Below are 14,855 nucleotides of genomic sequence, written 5' to 3'. Positions count from 1 at the left end.
CGTCCGGCCCCGCCTCCGACCGCGCCGCCGCCTCTCCTTCCTCTCCTCCACCGGCCCTGCTCCGGCGAGTGTCTCCGGCCGCCTCGACGTCCGCGAGCCAGATCCGATCTGACCTCTGGTTGACTTCTCCCCCGAAAATCCCCAAGTCCTTATCTGTCATTAATTTTTGTTGCATGTTGATCGCCCCACAACTTTGCACCCGTGGCTCCGTTTTGGGCATGTAGCATACCTAATTGTTCGCCTCGAAGAGTACATCATTTCGTATCATTGCATCATTTCCATTTGAGGTCATCTTGATGCCTGAAATGTTGTTGGAAGAGTGCTTCATAATGTCAGTTTTAGATTCTTATCAGAACCTGCACTTTTGTCATTTTTGCCATGATTGATGTGTGCATCCTAGGTACTTGATCCCCACATGTGTTTTGAACTATGCCATGCCATCTTTACAGAGGTGCTTACCATGTATTTTTGTGATCAATGTGGTGACTAGCACAAGCATGCAAACTAGGCTTCGTGATATTGCTGATTTTAGTCCCTGTTCTGCTGTTATTTTCATGGCATGTAAACTTGATGCTACAGAGAGATCCATGCATATTTTGAGATACTTCAGTAAGGGTGTTTTGAACATATGGTTATGCTCTATCCATCCATGCCCCTGGATGCAATTATGGAGTAGTCTAGCATGCCATTTGCGTGCTCTACTTTTGCTTCAAAATGTTTCCTGGCAGATTGTTTACAAGTTATTCAATTTTGCCAAGGTTGTTGTAGTTGATCCGTGTATGCTATGATGTTGTTCTTGCCATGTATAGCTTCTATGCCATGTCTTCTTGATGGATGTATGCTTATTTTATCATGAAGTGCTCTGTAGTGAGCGCATCGAGCTCACGAAGGTGCCTTCATAAATCTGTCAATGCCATGCCCTGTTTGCTGAATCTGTTAACGAAACTTGTTATGTTTACATGGGTGCCATCATATTTTCTGATCCTTTTTGGCTTATGGTCAGTAAGGGACTTGTGATCTATGATTTGAGTAGATTCATGCCATGCCTTGTTTTGCTATTATAAGTTCTTGTAGCATGTTGATAACTTGCTCTGAACATTGCTTCGTGATGTTGTTTATGCCATGTCCAACCTGATATTTTTTGCACTTTCACCATGCTTGTTTGAACCTGTTATGATGTGATTTAGCCGTAGGTCAATGTTCCTCTTTTGTTAAGCATATCCTGTAGATCACTGCCATATGTTTTGTTTTTATGTTGGGGTGCTGTAGCATAGTTTCTTGTTGCATGCTAAGTAGCATCGTGCTGTTAATTGCAGCTTTGTGCCATTCTTGCCTTGCTTGCCATTTGCAAACCGTGCATCCGTTTCCGGTGATCCTTATATCGATTTCAACCGAAATCATCTCATCTTTCCAGCGGCATACTTGGTTTGCCAAGTTGATGCCTTGTTCATCATTTTCCCTTCCAGAGCATGCATACGCATTGCATATCACATCTCGCATATCATGACATGTATTGCATCATGTTGCTTGTGCATTGCACCGTGATTTATTGTGTTCCATTGCTTGTGTTCTTGCTTTGGGTAGAGCCGGGAGACGAGTACGTGCACGAGGAACCTGTTGAGAACGCTTACGAGGATCAAGGCTTCGACAACTCTGAGAACCTTGTAGGCAAGATGACCATACCTTCGATATCACTTCTATCTTTGCTTGCTAGTACTCGCTCTATCGCTATGTTAGCTCTACCTGCCTTTGTTTATCATGCCTCCCTATTGCCATGTAAAACCTCTAACCATCTTGTCCTAGAAAACCGTTGTTTGGCTATGTCCCCGCTTTTGCTCAGCCCCTCTTATAGCGTTGCTAGTTGTAGGTGAAGATGATGTTTGTACCTGGTCGGAACATGGATATTTTGGGATATCACAATATCTCCTGTTTAATTAATGCACCTTATATTCTGGGTAAAGGGTGGAAGGCTCGGCCTTATGCCTGGTGACTTGTTCCACTCTTGCCGCCCTAGTTTCCGTCATACCGGTGTTATGTTCCTTGATTTTGCGTTCCTTACACGGTTGGGTGATTTATGGGACCCCCTTGACAGATCGCTTTGAGTAAAACTCCTCCAGCAAGGCCCAAACTTGGTTTTACCATTTGCCACCTAAGCCTTTTTCCCTTGGGTTTTCGCGAGCCCGAGGGTCATCTTTATTTACCCCCCAGGCCAGTGCTCCTCCGAGTGTTGGTCCAAACTAGAGCACCGTGCGGGACCATTCCTTGGCAACTTGGATTACGTCGGTACCTGTACGCTTAGCTTATCCAGTGTGCCCTGAGAACGACATATGTGCAGCTCCTATCTGGATTTGTCGGCACAACGGGTGGTCTTGCTGGTCTTGTTTTACCATTGTCTAAATGTCTTGCGAACCGGGATTCCGAGGCTGATCGGGTCTTCCCGGGAGAAGGTATATCCTTCGTTGACCGTGAGAGCTTGTGATGGGCTGAGTTGGGACACCCCTGCAGGGTATATTATCTTTCAAAAGTCGTGCCCGCGGTTATGAGGCAGAAGGGAATTTGTTAATGTCCGGTTGTAGATAACTTGACACTTGACTTCAATAAAATACATCAACTGTGTGTGTAGCCGTGATGGTCTCTTCTCGGCGGAGTCCGGGAAGTGAACACGGTTTGAGTTATGTTTGACGTAAGTAGTTTCAGGATCACTTCTTGATCGCTTCTAGCTTCTCGACCGATGCGTGGCTTCTCTTCTCGCTCTCACTTGCGTATGTTAGCCACCATATATGCTTAGTGCTTACTGCAGCTCCACCATATTACCCCTTTTCCTACCTATGAGCTTAAATAGTCTTGATCTCGCGGGTGTGAGATGGCTGAGTCCTCGTGACTCACAGATTCTACCAAAACAGATGCAGGTGCCGAGGATACCAGCACAGATGGCACAACTGAGCTGAAGTGGGAGTTTGACGAGGACCTTGGCCATTACTATGTATCGTTTCCAGATGATCAGTAGAGGAGCCCAGTCGGGACGATCGGGGATCTAGCATTTGGGTTGTCTTCTTTTCTTTTGAATTTGACCGTAGCTGGTCTATGAGTGTATTTGAATGATGTATGATCTTAATTATGTATTGTGTGAAGTGGCGATTGTAAGCCAACTCTCTTATCCCATTCTTGTTCATTACATGGGATTGTGTGAAGATGACCCTTCTTGCGACAAGACCACCATGCGGTTATGCCTCTAAGTCGTGCTTCGACACGTGGGAGATATAGCCGCATCGTGGGTGTTACAGCATCTTTCAGAAGCCAGAACCCAATATGAGCCAAATGTTGAGTATGATGAAGCCATTGCCGCTGGACGCTGAGTATCCCAAGGAATTCCTTGTTGAAGACCTAGAGTATCTACCCCGCACCATCTATCACATTGTCAGGAAAACTCTATGGCCCATCAAAGGACATTCTTCCTCAGCAAAGCTTGATGGTGCAATGAAGACCTTGGTCTTCTACTCTATAGCATCAGCTTGAATACTCAAAATTTCTTCATTCGTCAATTTGCTGCATCTGGCTCAGACATATTTGGTCTGAAATTCTATGCTCCATGGGTAATGCATCTGATCAAGCTTCACTCCGCTGTCAACTATCAGCCCTCTGCACGCAACCATCTGATATTCCTACCAAAGGTTGATATGTCAGTCGAAGCCATATACCCAGAGCCTGCCAAGGAGGCAATATATCTTCACAATGCCGATCATCAAAGTTTTTCTCAGCATGTTAAAGGCATTCAAGTTGCTGCTCGTGTTTATCCGCTTGCTGGCAATACTCGTCGTGCTCGTACTGAAGCCACAGAAAGCACTATTGCTCAAAGGCCACGAAAGCGATCTCGTGTGCTCAATGACCGAGAGCTTCTCGTGGCCTTGCATCAAAAACACGACACGCATCATTTTGGGATAAAGCGTCAGATGCAAAGCCTCTTGGTGGATGTCAATCGCATTTGCAACCTTGCCACCAAGAATGCCTTTGTCACTCATGAAACTAGTCGGAGGGCATGGAAGAGTTTGACGTCGCTCAGTGCTGAAGCTGATCTTCAAGACGATGGCTTCACAGAAAGATTCAAGTTCGACACAACTCCACCCAGGAATGATGTCTTACGTCGCACCCCATACCTTGAAGATTCAGAGTACTCCTCCTCTGCAGCAACTGCAAATGCCAGAGTTCTTGATGATGCCGATGATGCTACTTCACCACCTCCACCTTCGGCACGTATCGACACTGCACCAAGTTCTTCTGCACCACCAAACCTCAACAACGACCCTGCTGCCTCACCTACTCCTCATGGGAACGAGTAGAGACTATGTCTTCAAACCTTTTGGTCCTTACTGACAAAACGGGGAGAAGCATATGTTGATAGTCTTCAAGCAGGTCCATATGGGTGGTTGCTATATTTTTGCCAAGTGTTTACAACTCTCGTTTTTGATACATTTGGTTCTTTGGGTTGTAACACTTAAAACTTGATGGTCGTCTACTACTTTCTCTGATATTCTGTGATGCGATGATAAATCCCGCATGAAGCCATTCCGCAGACGTCCATTTTTCATTATGCATGTCATTATTATTGTATATCTGTTCATGCATGATGAATTATCTTCATATGGTGAAGAGGATCTCCACAAGTACAACCTGCCATGTGCATTTGCATTCCAACGCAAAACAGTTATATGCACATCTTCAGGGGGAGCCTTTACATTATCAATGGAGACAATATCTTAATCCTTTCAATTTCACATACTTTTATCCCCGTTGAAAACTTCAACCAGTTTTTCATCAATCACCAAAAAGGGGGAGATTGTAAGTGCATCTAGTGCCACCCCTAGTTGGTTTTGGAGTATTGACGACAAACCTGGTTGAGGGACTAATGTGTTTGTGAGAATTGCAGGATAACACAGGTAGTAGTCCCTCATTGATTCGGTTTACCTACCGGAGATGACCCCTAAAAATGTGTGAAGACATTATAGACAATGGTGGTCTGTGAAGCTATTCACGTTGAAGACTATGACATGAGAAGACATCGCATGAAGACTATGGAGCACGAAGACTTAGCTGTTTCGTTGTTTCCTTTCTTCTTTGTTGAGTCATAGGAACCACTGCACTATTAAGTGGGGTCCAAGTGAACAAAGTCAGAGCGACTGAAGTGATGCTCAACCAAATCATATGTCTTCGAGCAAAGACAATGAGAGCAAATCTTATCCAGAGTCGGATGAGTCAGCTTTACTTGTAGCCAAAGTCAAGCTGCCACATGTGTTTGAAATCTGATCGTTGGAACACGTGTCAGTTCCTTAGTGACCCAGGGTCATTTCAGACAAATCAGGCCGGGTTGCCCAGTGGCTATAAATAGCCCACCCCCTACACCATAAATTGGTGGCTGCTCAGAGTTAGTACACGGCTTTTGTCATTTGAGAGCAACCCACCTCCGAAGCTTTTGAGAGAGAATCGTTGCAAGGACAAAGCCCATACCACCCAGAGCCCAAAGAGTGTTTGGCATCACTGAAGTCTTTCTGTCCGCGTGATCTAAAGACTTGTTACACTTGAGGACTATGAATCCTCCAGCCGGTTAGGCGTCACGTTCTGAGCATCCAAGAGTCATTGTGGATTGCCGGTGAACAAAGTCTGTGAAGGTCTGGAAGTCTACCTTGAAGACTTACCTGAGTGATTGGGCGGGGACTAGGTGTCCTTAGATCAAGGGGAATAAGGTGAAGACGCGGTCTTCTGAGTTGAATCTCAGCCTCCCTAACCAGACGTACAGTTGTCACAGCAACTGGAACTGGTCAAACAAATCTATGACTCCTCCAAGCGACTGGTTCTATCTCTCACTTCTCTTTACTTACAGTTTGTCTTCATGAAGTCATTGCTTGCTTGCATTATCTGTTTGACTTCTCTGTGTGACTATTTGGTCTGATTGGCTTCATACCATCTTCCATCTTGATCCTTACTACCTAGCTGCTGATAGTCTTCGTGCTTTCACTTCATTGAATACTTGACAATGGCTTGTCTAGTGTAGTCTACCTTCCGCTGCATACGAATAGTATCATTTCTATCATTTGTCTTCGAAACTCCCATGTTTTGAAGACTTTCATAAAAATCGCCTATTCACCCCCCCCCCCTCTAGTCGATAACTAGCCCTTTCAGATGCAACGGGAGGTTTTGTTGATCCTAAAGGTGCTAACAAAGTGTGCAAGCTCCAGCGATCCATCAATGGACTGGTGCAAGCATCTCGGAGTTGGAATATACGCTTTGATGAGGTGATCAAAGCATATTGTTTTATACAGTCTTATAGTGAAGCCTGTATTTACAAGAAAGTGAGTGGGAGCTTGAGCTGTGTAGCATTTCTGATATTATATGTGGATGACATATTGTTGATTGGAAATGATATAGAATTTTTGGATAGCCTGAAAGGATACTTGAATAAGAATTTTTCAATGGAAGACCTCAGTGAAGCTGCTTACATATTTTCAATGAGTACAACCTTGACAAGATTTTGAAGGAGTTCAAAATGGATCAATCAAAGGAGTTCTTGCCTATATGACAAGGTGTAAAGTTGAGTAAGACTCAAAGCCCGACGACGGCAGAAGATAGAGAGAGAATGAAATTCATTCCCTATAGGTTCTATAAAGTATGCCATGCTGTGTACCAAACCTGTTGTGTACCTTGCCATGAGTTTGGCATGGGGGTGCAATAGTGATCTCAGAATAGGTCACTGAACAACGGTCAAAATTATCCTTAGAGAGGACTAAGGAAATGTTTCTCGATTATGGAAGTGATAAAGAGTTCGTCGTAAAGAGTTACATTGATGCAAGCTTTTACACTGATCCAGATGACTCTGAGTTTCAATCTGGATACATATTGAAAGCTAGAGTAGCTCCATGCAGAGCATTGTAGACATAGAAATTTGCAAAATACATACGGATCTGAATGTGGCAGACTCGTTGACTAAACCTCTCTCACAAGCAAAACATGATCACACCTAAGTACTCTTTGGGTGTTAATCACATAGAGATGTGAACTAGATTTTTGACTCTAGTAAACCCTATGGGTGTTGGTCACATGGCAATGTGAACTATGGGTGTTAATCACATAAGATGTGAACTATTGGTGTTAAATCACATGGCGATGTGAACTAGATTATTGACTCTAGAGCAAGTGGGAGACTGAAGGAAATATGCCCTGGAGGCAATAATAAAGTTGTTATTTTATATTTCCTTATTTCATGATAAATGTTTATTATTAATGCTAGAATTGTATTAACCGGAAACTTGATACATGTGTGGATACATAGACAAAATACCGTGTCCCTAGTAAGCCTCTACTAGACTATCTCGTAGATCAGAGATGGTTAAGTTTCCTAACCATAGACATGTGTTATCATTTGATAAACGGGATCACATCATTAGGAGAATGGTGTGATGGACAAGACCCATTCATTAGCTTAGCATTATGATCGTTCAGTTTTAATGTTATTGCTTTCTTCATGTCAAATACATATTCCTCCGACTATGAGATTATGCAACTCCCAGATACCGGAGGAATGCCTTGTGTGCTATCAAACATCACAACGTAACTGGGTGATTATAAAGATGCTCTGCAGGTATCTTCGAAGGTGTTTGTTGGGTTGGCATAGATCGAGATTAGGATTTGTCACTCCGAGTATCGGAGAGGTATCTCTGGGCCCTCTCGGTAATGCACATCATAAGAAGCCTTGCAAGCAAAGTGACTAATGAGTTAGTTGCAGGATGATGCATTATGGAACGAGTAAAGAGACTTGCCGGTAATGAGATTGAACTAGGTATGGAGACACCGATGATCAATTCTCGGGCAAGTAACATATCGATGACAAGGGGAATAACGTATGTTGTCATAACGGTTCGACTGATAAAGATCTTTGTAGAATATGTGGGATCCAATATGAGCATCTAGGTTCTGCTATTGGTTATTGACCGAAGAGGTGTCTCGTCTACATAGTTCTTGAACCCGTAGGGTCCACACGCTTAACGTTCGATGACGATTTTGTATTATATGAGTTATGTGATTTGGTGACCGGATGTTGTTCGGAGTCCCGGATGAGATCACACACATGAGGAGGAGTCTCAAATGGTCGAGAGGTAAAGATTGATATATAGGACCATAGTATTAGGACACCAGAAGTGTTCCGGAGGGTACCGGGTACATATCGGGTCATCGGAAGGGGTTTTGGGCACCCCTCGGCAAAGATATTGGCCTAATTGGCCAAGTGGGGAAACACAGCAGCCAGCAGGGGCTGCTGCGCCCCCCCCCCCATATGGGCCGCACCTGAGGGGAAGGAAAGAGGGGGAGAGAGAAAGGAAGGGTAAGGGATTCGGCCTCCCCCTTCCTTCCCTCCTTCCTCCTCCTTCCTTTCCCCTTCGGTGAATAAGGGGGGAGGCCGAATTGGGGGAGGCGCCCAAGTAGGATTCCTCCTACTTGGGCTGCCCATTGCTGCTCCCCTCCCTCTCCCACCTATATATACATGGGGAGGGGGCACCTAGAACACACGACAATATCTGTTAGCCATGTGCGGCGCCCCCCTCCACAGATTACACCCTCAGTCATATTCTCGCGGTGCTTAGGCGAAGCCCTACGTGGATAACTTCACCATCACCGTCACCACGTTGTCGTATTGACGAAACTCATTTACTTCCTCGACACTTTGCTGGATCAAGAGTTTGAGGGACGTCATCGAGCCGAACGTGTGCAGAACTCGGAGGTGTCGTATGTTCGGTGCTTGATCGGTCAGAATGAGAAGAAGTTCGACTACAACAACCGTGTTGTCAAACGCTTCCACTTTCGATCTAGGAGGGTACATAGACACACTCTCCCCCTCTCGTTGCTATGCATCTCCTAGATAGATCTTGCATGAGCGTAGGAATTTTTTTGAAATTGCATGCTACGTTCCCCAACAATTATTATAGGTATTACCATAGAAATTGCTATAATTGTTAGATGAATTTCTAGGAAACGACATAGGATTAAAATTGCCTCTATAAGCATTGCTATAAATTGTTTCACGAGACAAAATTTACATCTACGAGATCATTATTTTGCTCAATTAAAGTATACAAAGGCACATCATTAAGATCAATAGGAGAATTTTTACTAGCAACCAATTTCATAAGTGCATCAACTTTATCACTCAAAGTACTCATTTCTTCAATAGAATTCACTTTTTTACTAGTTGGTGCTCTTTCAGTATGCCATTGTGAATAACTTTTCATGATATTATCAAGTAATATAGTAACTTCACCCAAAGTAATCTACATAAAAGTACCACCAGCGGTGGAATCTAAAAGATTTCTAGAGACAAAATTGAATGACGCATAAAATTTTGTATGATCATCCACAGATTTAAACCATGAGTAGGCCAATTTCTTATCATTAGTTTCATCCTTTCCCATGATTGTGCAACATGTTCATGCTGAAGTTGCTTGAAATTCATAATTTCATTTCTAAGGGAAATAATTTTTGCGGGAGGAAAATACTTAGTAATAAAAGCATCTTTACACTTATCCCAAGAATCAATACAATTTCATGGTAAAGATGAAAACCAAATTTTTGCACGCAAACAGAAGGGGAATAATTTTAATTTCACAATATCATTGTCGATATCTTTTTTCTTTTGCATACCACACAACTCTGCGAAAGTGTTTAGATGGGACGCAGCATCCTCATTAGGATTACCGGAAAAAATTTCTTTCATGACAAGATTCAATAAAGAGGCATTAATATCATACGACTCCGCACTAGCGGTAGGAGGAGAAATCGGAGTACTAATAAAATAATTATTATTAGTATTAGAAAAATCATACAATTTTGAATTTTCTTGTGACATCGTGACTACGGAAACAAGATACCAAGCAAGCAAAAGATCAAACAAGAAAAAGGCGAACAGAAAAAAATTGTATTTTTGTAAAACTTTTTAATGTGGGGGAGATGAAAATGTGAGGCAAATGGCAAATAAAGTAAATTCAAGGAGATGAAAGTTTATGTGTAGGTACTTGATAGATGTTGATGATGTCTCCTCGGCAACGGCGCCAGAAATTCTTCCTGCTACTTGTTAGCTATGTTGGGATTTCCTCGAAGAAGAGAGGATGATGCAGTATAGTAGAGATAAGTATTTTCCTCAGTTATGAAACCAAGGTTATCAATCCAATAGTAGAACCAAGCAACACTAGGTAAACAACACCTACACACAAACAACAAATACTTGCAACCCAATGCGTAGAGTGGTTGTAAATCCCTCAACGGTTACGAGCAAGATTAAATTGTATAGTTTTTTATAGATAGATCTCAGAAAAATACAAAATAAAATAAATAAAATAAAATTGCAACAAGGTATTTTTTTAATTTAATATATGATAAAACATAGACCCAGGGGCCATAGTTTTCACTAGAGGCTTCTCTCGAGAAAATTGCATACAGTGGGTAAACAAATTATTGTTGGGCAATTCATAGAAAAGAAAATAATTATGATGATATCCAAGGCAATGATCATACATAGGCATCACGTCCGAAATTAGTAGGCCGAAACGATTCTGCATCTACTACTATTACTCCGCACATCGACCGTTATCCAGCATGCATCTAGTGTATTAAGTTCATGGAAAAATGGAGTAATGCTTTAAGCAAGATAAAATGATGTAGACAAGATAAACTCATGTACGAATAAACCCCATCCTTTTACCCTTAATAGCAATGATTAATATGTGTCATGTCCCTTTCTATCAATGGGTTTGAGCACCGCAAGATCGAACCCAGTACAAAGCACCTCTTCTCATGGCAAGATAAATCAATCTAGTTGGCCAAACCAAACCAATAAATCAGAGAATAAATATGAAGCTATATTAACCATGCATAAAAGAGTTGAGAGAAAACTCAAATAATATTCATGGATAGATCTAATCATAAACTCACGATTCATCGGATCCCAACATACACGCCACAAAAAGTCATTCCATCAAATAGATCTCCAAGAACACCAAGGAGAACATTGTATTGAAGATCAAAAAGAGAGAAGAAGCCATCTAGCTACTAACTATGGACCCATAGGTCTGTAGTAAACTACTCACGCATCATCGAACGGCAGGCAAGGTTGATGTAGAGCCCCTCCGTGATTGATTCCCCCTTCGGCGGAGTGCTAGAAAGGGTCCCTAGATGGGATCTCTCAAGGACAGAGGCTTGCAGCGACGGCAAATATATTTTGTAGACTCCCTGGTAGGTTTCCTGATTATAGAAAATTTATAGAGGTGGAGTTAGATCAAATGGAGGTTTGTGGGCCCTACTAGGTACCATGGTGCGCCATGGTGCCTAGTGGTCCACTCCTTCATCTTCTTGTTCCTTCCCAAGGCTTCCAGGGTCTCTTATTGCCAGAAAAAATCTCCAAAAAGTTCGTGGCATTTGGACTTCATTTGATATTTAGTTCTGCAAAGTAAAAAAACAAGCCAAAAACAGCAACTGGCACTGGGCACTAATGAAAGAAATATTCCCTAGAGGCAATAATAATGTCAGGACCCCGATCCTAAGTCACACCGATCTAGCATGTAACACATCATATCACTTTGCGGCCTCATGCACGGTATTCCCACGGGTGCCACCTTACCTGGCCCGGGACCGTTTGCGCCTTTTGGCTCACGTATATGATAGTGCCGCTAGCATCCATATGACAAAGAACCCGGGCTGACATGGCTAGTCGTGAACCCAAAGTGGCACTAACTTACAGGAACAGGCATACATGACCCAGCATCGAACGTGTCGGTCATCAGCGAGTGAATCCGGGCTGTAGCAACTGGGCTAGCAAGACTCCGGTAAACCGGGCTATAGCAGGCTAACAGGACTCCGGTAGACACCGCGTGACATTTCCCCGAAGTGACAGACACAGGAACCAAGAAGGACACATGCCGGCCAGCCTAAGTGTTCCGGAGCAGTAGCAAGCTACCATGGCTCAGTGGAAACACTAGGAGACATTTCCCGATAAGAGAGGCTACTAAGGATAAACAACTAGATAGTTAGATCCCACACATACCAAGCATTTCAATAACATACACACAATATGCTCGATATGTGCAAATACAACATGGCATCACAACATGACTCTACAACTCAAGTATTTATTCAATAGGCTCCGAGGAGCGAGATATTACAAACATGGGTCTCATGACCCAACACTCAGAGCATACAAGTTAAAGCACAAGCGGAAGCTTAACATGTCTGAGTACAGACATCTACAATTGAAAAAGGCTGAGAAGCCTGACTATCTACCAGATCCTGCCGAGGGCACAAGATCATAGCTGAGGTAACAAGCTAAACGTCGAAGTCCACGCGGTACTACTAGCGAGACTAAAGTCTCTCTGCAACGTGAGTACAAATGTACCCAGCAAGACTTACATCAGAACTAACTACATATGCATCATTATCAACAAAGGGGATGGTGGGGTTTAACTGCAGCAAGCCAGCTTTGACTCGGTGGCTATCCTGAACTACGATTGCAAGTAACTCTTTTGAGGTGGCGCACACGAGTCCACATATTCACCATATCAATACACCACTATGGATCCGCTCCCGTCTCCCTACGAGAACGCCAGCCATAGCACTCACGCTTATCTTGCATATTTTAAAGTATCCACTTTCACTTGTCTATGAACTGTACAGGCAACCCAGAAGTCCTTTACCGCGGACACGGCTATTCGAATAGATCATATTAACCCTGTAGGGGTGTACTTCTTCACACACGCTCCCACCACTTACCGCCGTTTACACGACATGTACTCGGCAACCTTCAAGCAGAAGCCCAGCGAGGGTGTCGGCCACGACCTGACTAACCACACAAGTCTCCCGTCCAGGTTTATCGCCTATTCGGGTTCCATCCGCAAGGAGATCCGGCCGGGGTGTCGCTCACGGCCCCAAACGATGTGTGCAGGGTTCCCAAGCCCACCTCGACGGGTGGATCTACGCTTGGTACACCGTGCCATGATGCCTAGTCTGTCCCAAGCCCACCTGTACCGGGTACCACTTGGTAGACTACTAACACAACCTACAAACACCAGAAACTAGTTGCAACTCCTGGACAGAGATCGAGTTGATTAATAAGTCGAGAGGGGCACTTAAGCATTCCAATGCGTGGTAGTAACTGGTCATGGATCACAAACACAGAACTCAGTTCCTGAGGACGGCTGCAATGAGACAACCCACCATGTACTCCTACATGGCCTCTCACCGCTACCTTTACCAAATCGTGTTCACACACTTAGCTCACACACAATAGGACATGTTCACACACCTCCAATTCATCCCCGATGAATCAGACCTGACACAACTCTAAGCAATAGCAGGCATGACAACAAGCATGAATGAGTAGGCACATCAAGTCTCAATCAACTCCTACTCATGCTAGTGGGTTTCATCTATTTACTGTGGCAATGACAGGTCATGCAGAGGATAAAGGGGTTCAACTACCGCCGCAAATAACAGTTGTATCGTTGTTGTTCTAATGCAGTAAAAAAAGAGCAGGAGCGAGAGAGTTGGGATTTTATCGGAATGAACAAGGGGGTTTTGCTTGCCTGGCACTTCTGAAGATAATATAGTTCTTCATCGGTGTCATCAAACTCATCGTCGGTACGTCGTCTACTGAGAGGGGGCAAACACCGGCAAATAAGGAAGAACACAATCAATGCAATGCACACTATGATGCATGATCATGTAATGGCAATATGCTGTAGTTTGAGCTAATGCAACTAGCAACCAGATTAAATGAAGTTGGTTTGAATCCAAGATTCAAATTCAAACTCCATATGTGGATATTAAAATGCCATTTATATGATTTGTGCTAATCAGCAGCTATAAGTTGTTCTAACATGCATGAAAATGGTACAGATGGATAGATTGGATTTTTTTGATAATTTTTCATATATAAATTATTTCATTCTGAGCTACGGTTGAATTTCTGTGATTTTTTGAAGTTTGAATCATTTTCTGGAATTTCTTGAATAATTTTAAATCCAGAAAATGAATAACTGCATCAGCACTGCGTCACTGTGACGTCAGCAAGTCAACTGCGGCTGACCAAGTCAAACCTGACCAGTGGGGTCCACTGGTCAGTCACACAGTGTTGTCTGGGTCACCGACAGGTGGGGTCAGGTCAACAGGTGACGTGGCCGGGTCAAACTGACCTGTGGGGCCTACATGTCAGTGGGTGTGGGTTCAATTAGTTGCGCCTTTAGCTGCTAATGATGCTGCCACGTCACCACGCCAGAGTTTTGGCCGGCGGCGACCAACAACGCGGCGGCGACTCGCCGGACTTGCGCTACGAGCGGCGGCTGGACGCGCGGAGACCATCGGGGCGTAGCCCGTCGTCGTCCGCATCCAGGAAAGCAGGTGGGAGGTTTCGGGGGCGCCGGAGCTCGCCGGAGCAGAGCTCGCAGCAGCGGCCGGAGCTCGGGCTCGAGCGGCAGAGGGGCTGGAGGGCACGGGAAGGCCACCCGAGGGGCTCTGCGGCACCCTCGTGGCACCAGGAGCACGGTAACGCGCTCGGTTGCGGCCTGCGGTGGCCAGGGCGACAGCGGCGACATGGACGGCGGCGAGGAACTACGGCCGTGAAGGGGGATGGAGCTACGGGGCGCAAAAACGAGGGGGAGAAGAGGGGTTCGGTAGAGGAGCTCACGGCGAGGCCTTCGGTGATCTCAGCGCGCTCGGGGACGGCTTGGAGGCGACGGCATGTCAGTGGCGATCTCCGGCGGCCGATGATGAAGACGATGGCAGTGACGGCTCCACGGGGCGCTCCGGCTTGCGTGGCTTGACAGGGAGGA

Source organism: Triticum aestivum, chromosome 3B, assembly GCF_018294505.1.
Source record: "Triticum aestivum cultivar Chinese Spring chromosome 3B, IWGSC CS RefSeq v2.1, whole genome shotgun sequence".
Lineage (NCBI taxonomy): Eukaryota > Viridiplantae > Streptophyta > Magnoliopsida > Poales > Poaceae > Triticum > Triticum aestivum.
Note: the sequence above shows the minus strand (reverse complement) of the source record.